Raw genomic sequence first — 6029 nt, 5'->3', positions numbered from 1 at the left:
AAGACATGTAATATAGGGAAAAATTGTGAAAGATTGAAATTTAGAGAGAGTACTGACTGGCTCATGAATTCAGATCGTTTTAAGCTTTCATTGTCTCAGATTTTTTTTACTGCCCTGAAATTGAGGAAAATTGATAGTAATGCAAATAATTCTCATCCATAAAGATGCAAATTGTGTCCTAGAACTATAACTGATTATCATTCTGTGAATATTGACCAGTTTTGCAAATTTTCTATTTGTAACCCTCTCCCCAACCCAGGAACATCTATTAGCATCTCAAGAGAAACCTCTTCAATAAACATTGGTCTATACCCTTTTCTGCAATTAATTCAACACACATACACACATACACACACACTAGTGATTACAGTACAGATTTATAGTGTACTAATGGTTCAGCTCCTTTTGAATAACAATTCTGTTGAAGAAATATGATTATTTTTTATTTTAATCCAATATTGAAATAGGGAAGAAAGCTAAATATTGCACTATAAACGAGGTATTACTAGGCCCATTTGATAAGATGTAAAGAAATTGAGGCTCAGAGATGAAAATCACCTAGCTAATAAATAAATGGAAAAACCAGGACTCCAATCCAGATTTTCAGCAAATTAGTTTTTATTCTATTTTTTGAAAACTTTCTTCATCTCTTTATCTGAATACTTAAAGAAAGTAAAATCTCTGCATATTAGAGACACAACCATGATACCCAAAATGTCACTTCTTCAAAAAAGATCAGGTCAATGCTAATTCAGATATACAGATGGAAAAAAAAATCCCAATATTATTATTTTGCTGTGCTATTAGACCGTAAATTTGATTAGTGCAAAAGAAGTTTGAGGAAAGTACAAGACCCAGATTTGCTTTTATCGAGCTTAAAAACTGATGTGGAGAATAAACTATTTATAACCAAGACATCCCTTAATGAAGTATAAAATGATGTATTGAAATGCCCAACAAATGCAATAAAACCAGCTAATAATAAGAGCTAACATATAATAAGAGCTTACTCTGAATGAGGCATTAGTTTTAGTGCTTTTATGTTTAAATAATCCTCTTAATCTTCACAGGTATCCTATGAGGGTGGTCCTATTATTACTTCCTATTTAAAGATATGGAAACAAAGCCCTGAGAGGGTCATTTATGTTAGGGCTGGTCTAGAAATGTCCAACTAAGGGATGGAACACCTGTGATAACTATGACATTTGGCTTTGCAGAGCCTCACCCATGACCCATCAGAGGACAGGTTAGCTGTGCACATATGGTGGTGCACACTCAGTGGTGAAAGAGTAAACATGTGTCCACTGGTTAGAAACAAGGCAAGGATGCCCATTATTGCCACTTCTATGAACACTGAACTAGAGTCCTAGCCAGAGCAATGAGGGAAGAAAAATATATATTTTTAATGTCTTCAAATGTTATTATTATAATGTTTTATTTTTCTAAAGATTTTATTTATTCATGAGAGACACACAGAGAGAGGTAGAGACACAGGCAGAGGGAGAAGCAGGCTCCTTGTGGGGAGCCCAATGAGGACTTGATCCCTGGACCCAGGATCACACCCTGAGTCAAAGGCAGATGCTCAACCACCGAGCCACCCAGGTACCCCCATTATTAAAATGTTTTAATAGTGTATGAAAGCCATACCATAAAAGAATGATAAATTGGCATTCATCTAAATTAAGAACTTCTGTTCAGGAGAAGATACCATTATGAAAGTGAATAGAAAAGCCACAAATATTTGGGATGATATTCATCCCAAATTCATATATATATTATATATATATGACAAAGGATTCACATCCACATATATAAAAACTTTCATAAGTCAAATAAAAAAAAAGAATGGAACAGCACTTCAGAAAAGAAAATATCTATATGGCCAATAAGGCCTTTGAAAGGCATATCATTAGTAGTCAGAGAAATGGAAATTAAAGCCACCAAGAGATACCACTACATATGCACCAGAATTGCAAAAGTTAGGATGACAGACAATATCAAATATTGGTGGTGGTGTGAAACAACTGGAAATCTGATTGCAGGAGGAAGAGAAAATGGTAAAATCACTTTGGTAAATTATTTGGCAATATCAACTAAGTTTAACCATATGTTTGCCCAATGACCCCACCATATTACTCCTAGGCATGGTCAGCCCTAACAGAATTAAGGTCATATCATATGTCCAGAAAAAGACAGGTACATGAATGCATTAGCTTTATTTGTAACAGTCCCAAAACAAAAATAACTCAAATGTCCTTTAATAGAAAAATGGTTAAATAAGTAGTGGTATACTCATGCAATGGAATCCTACACATCAATGAAGGAAAGAAAAACTACTGCCACACAAATAATAGGAATGAACCTCATAGACATTATATTAAGCAGAAGCCAGACACAAAAGAATACATTTCATTTTATCCCATTTGATGAATGGAATGCATTCATGTATGATTGCATTTATGTAATGTTCAGAACTGGTGAATGAATCTGCGTGGATAGAAGGCTAAATAGAGTCTACAGGGAGGAAGGGTGAATATTGATTGGGGGTGAAGGAAACTTCTGGGGAGATGAAAATATTCTAAATCTGTTCTGAATGATAGTTATATAGGTCCTACACATCTATAAAAATTCATCAAAGTGTTCAATTAAATTTTAGGCATTTTTACCACAAATAAAAATTTTAATTACATTTAGAAATATTTTTAAAAAGAGGAAAGGAAAAATCCTCACCTACTGTCATTTCAACCCCATCCTTAAAGATAACCCTTAGTAAATATTTGATGTGTATTATTTTTCCTATGCTTATACATTCTTATCTTTCTTTCTGATTTACCTGCCATATTTCATCATGTCCAAATCTGTCAATTGTAAAATGAGCCATCAATTTCTGTATGGGAAAGAAAGAAGAAAAGAAAGAAGGAAGGAAAGAAAGAAAGAAAGAAAGAAAGAAAGAAAGAAAGAAAGAAAGAAAGAAAGAAAGAGAGAGGAGAGAGAGAGAGAGAGAGAGAAAGAAAGAAAGAAAGAAAGAAAGAAAGAAAGAAAGAAAGAAAGAAAGAAAGAAAGAAAGAAAAGAAGAAAGAAAGAAAGAAGAAAGAAAGAAAGAAAGAAAGAAAGAAAGAAAGAAAGACTGTCAATTAAACTGTAACACACCACACATTGCGCACATTGTAAGATATATCCTGATTTCAGAGACATGAAAATTTAAGTCTTAAAATTGGCAAAATACATACAAACATATATATCTACATATATCCATAAGCATATGTGTGTGTATAACCCATATACATTTTCTTTTACAAAAATCCAATCATGCCATACATATTGGTCTGTAATTTACTTTTTTGGGTTAAGAATATAGCACAGACATCTTTTCACAGCAGTGCCTGCAGATCTGTCCTTGCTATCATTGTTCTTTATTCTTTTAAATGGCTAGTATTTCTTTGTAAAAAGATAATTTTCAGATAATTTCTCCATTGATGAATACCTTGTTTGTGGCTTTTACTATTTCAACAGACCTGCCATTAACATCCCTGAAAATTACATCAGTATGTACCTTAAATAGTGAGAATTTTTTATAGATTAGATTCCTGAAAGAAGAATTTAATGTCAGTAGATATGGGCATTTAAGATTTTAAGATATTATAAATTATCATTCACAAATTTTAAACGGATTCACTCTCCACCCAGTAGTTTAGAGCGGTTCCCACCTCCCTCAATTTCACCACTCATGAGTACTACCAATCTGTATTACTCTTGCTAATCTGAGGGGGATTATATGACCTTTCACTGACATTTTACTTGGCATTTAAAAATAACTTAGTCACATATCTATGTTAATATGAACTAGACTCTAGAATATTACCATTTTAATGAAACGTGTTTAAGCATAAGCTACTGAGTGTGTTATAGGGAAGGCTTCTGTCTTGAAAAGCAGTTGGGATTGGATAAGGTTTTCTATAAGAATTCATTGCCCTGATCATCCATACATGAACTTGTCCAGCACTTTGGTCTCCTGCATCCTTCACCTTTTCCTCCCCTGTGTACTGTCCTTAGCCTTTGCTGAGGGACATAGTTCTCAGTACCTTCTTAAGCACAGGAAGCCACATTCTGTACCCAAATCATTGCCATATGGCTTTAGGGGATTTGGCTAGGGACAAGTTACTCCTTATTGAGCCTATAGAATGATTGGTTACCTATGGTTTTGTAAATCTGGGTGGGTACACATGTCCTGCTGCTTTGTACATCTCTTATTCTCATCCAATCCTTCCCCAACAAACCCTTCCACTACAACCTTCTAAAAATCCAACTGTTGGGTCAGCAAATCTCCATAAATAATCAACTTTTCTTGGTAAATTCTCTTTGCCTTTTTCCCTTAACTGAAATCTGTTCTCTGAGACACCATTGGAAGGTGCTTTATTCTCTCATACCCCACACCATCAGAGTCTTAGGATGGGGTAGGTGTCCTCCCTGTTTCCCATTTCTTTCTCTACACCCTTCCTCCCCTTTACTCTTATAAAACATTCAGGATTTGGTGAACTCACACCTCCTTGTTGCTATTATCTACTGACCTTCTGATCATGCTCCGTTAAGGGATAAAAGACTTAAAGACCTGAGCTGGGGACTGTTTTCCTCCTCACATCAATTCCTGTATCATTCTTACTGGTTTCAACATCCATTCATGAACCTATCCAAGACTTTGTTCTCCTCCCCCTTCCAACTTTTCCCCCCTCTCTATCTAGCCTATCCACTGCCATGGGTCACATCCTGGATTTTCCCACCAACAGACACTATATCATATGTAAAATATCAATGTATGCACCCCCTACCTTGACCACCCCATCCCATCATTCCAAGTCTCATGCTTCACAGAAGCCCTTCTCCCCTTGCCACAATTCTTGGACATTACCCTTCATTCCTTACCATCTTCTCACCCCCTTTAGTCTCTCCTGAAATCTTCATGCAATCTCCTCATCCCAGATTGCATGAACATTCATTGCAATTACTTCCTAGAAAATCTCCTCAACTTCCTTTCCCTGCCCCCCTCCACCATTCTGGCCTGCACACACCATCCTTCCCTCACTCTCAGTGTCCCCAAGAAGCTGTATGTTGCTAGAGAAAACAATCACATGACTGAGCTGACAAGGTTCACATTTATGTATGGTCCCAGGTATCGGTGGACTTTCACAACTGCCCAAAGGCCTGACCATCTTTCTCTCACAAGCTGACCTTCCCACTCACTGAGGTGAATAATTTCTCTCTCATGCCTCCCACACTTCCTCCTCCATCCACAGTTTCCTCTGATGACCTGGCCTCATACTTAGTTGAGAAAAATACAAATTAGCAGAAGCAAACTCCCTCAGCTTCTCACCACCCATGCTCAAGCCTACAGTATTCATGGTCATTTTCTCCTTCTTTTAGCCTACCATGATGGAGGAAGTGTTCTCAAGCCTACTAATGCCCAACCGTCTTCTTGGGCTCTGAATTCCACCCTATGGCTTCTCTCTCAGCTTCTCTAACATTGCAATCACCTGGGTTTTTTTCTCCCATATCACTGGGACATTTTATTCAGTCACCTAGTTGGATCCTCCTCACTTCTCTGAACTTATTATTCTTTGGAGCATCTTTCTCATCCACTTCTGTAGTCCTTTCCATCATTATCTCTTCTATGACCATGGCTACAAGCGCCATCTTTTTGCTATGACTACTAAATGTATATCTCCACTCCAGATAACTCCCCTGAAATCTACTCTTACAAAGTCAACTAACAGGTTCTCCCTAATATTTCAAATATAAAATGTACCAAGCTCCTTTACATCTTCTATTCTACACCCCACCTCCCATTCTCTAGACTCCCTCAGAGTTATCCCGTCACCTCAATTGCTCAAAAAAAAAAAAATCACCCTTTCACTAATATGCAACATCCAAGCAACCAATAAGAGGCTTGTGCTGTAATCCAAACCATCATTTTCACCTGGATTACTAAAATAGGCTCCTGCCTGTTCTCACCTCTTCCTTGCTGCCTCCTCTCC

This window comes from Canis lupus, chromosome 11 (genome assembly GCF_011100685.1).
Source record: "Canis lupus familiaris isolate Mischka breed German Shepherd chromosome 11, alternate assembly UU_Cfam_GSD_1.0, whole genome shotgun sequence".
In the NCBI taxonomy this organism is placed as follows: Eukaryota; Metazoa; Chordata; class Mammalia; order Carnivora; family Canidae; genus Canis; species Canis lupus.
The sequence above is the reverse complement of the archived record's forward strand: the minus strand, read 5'-3'. Positions refer to the sequence as shown.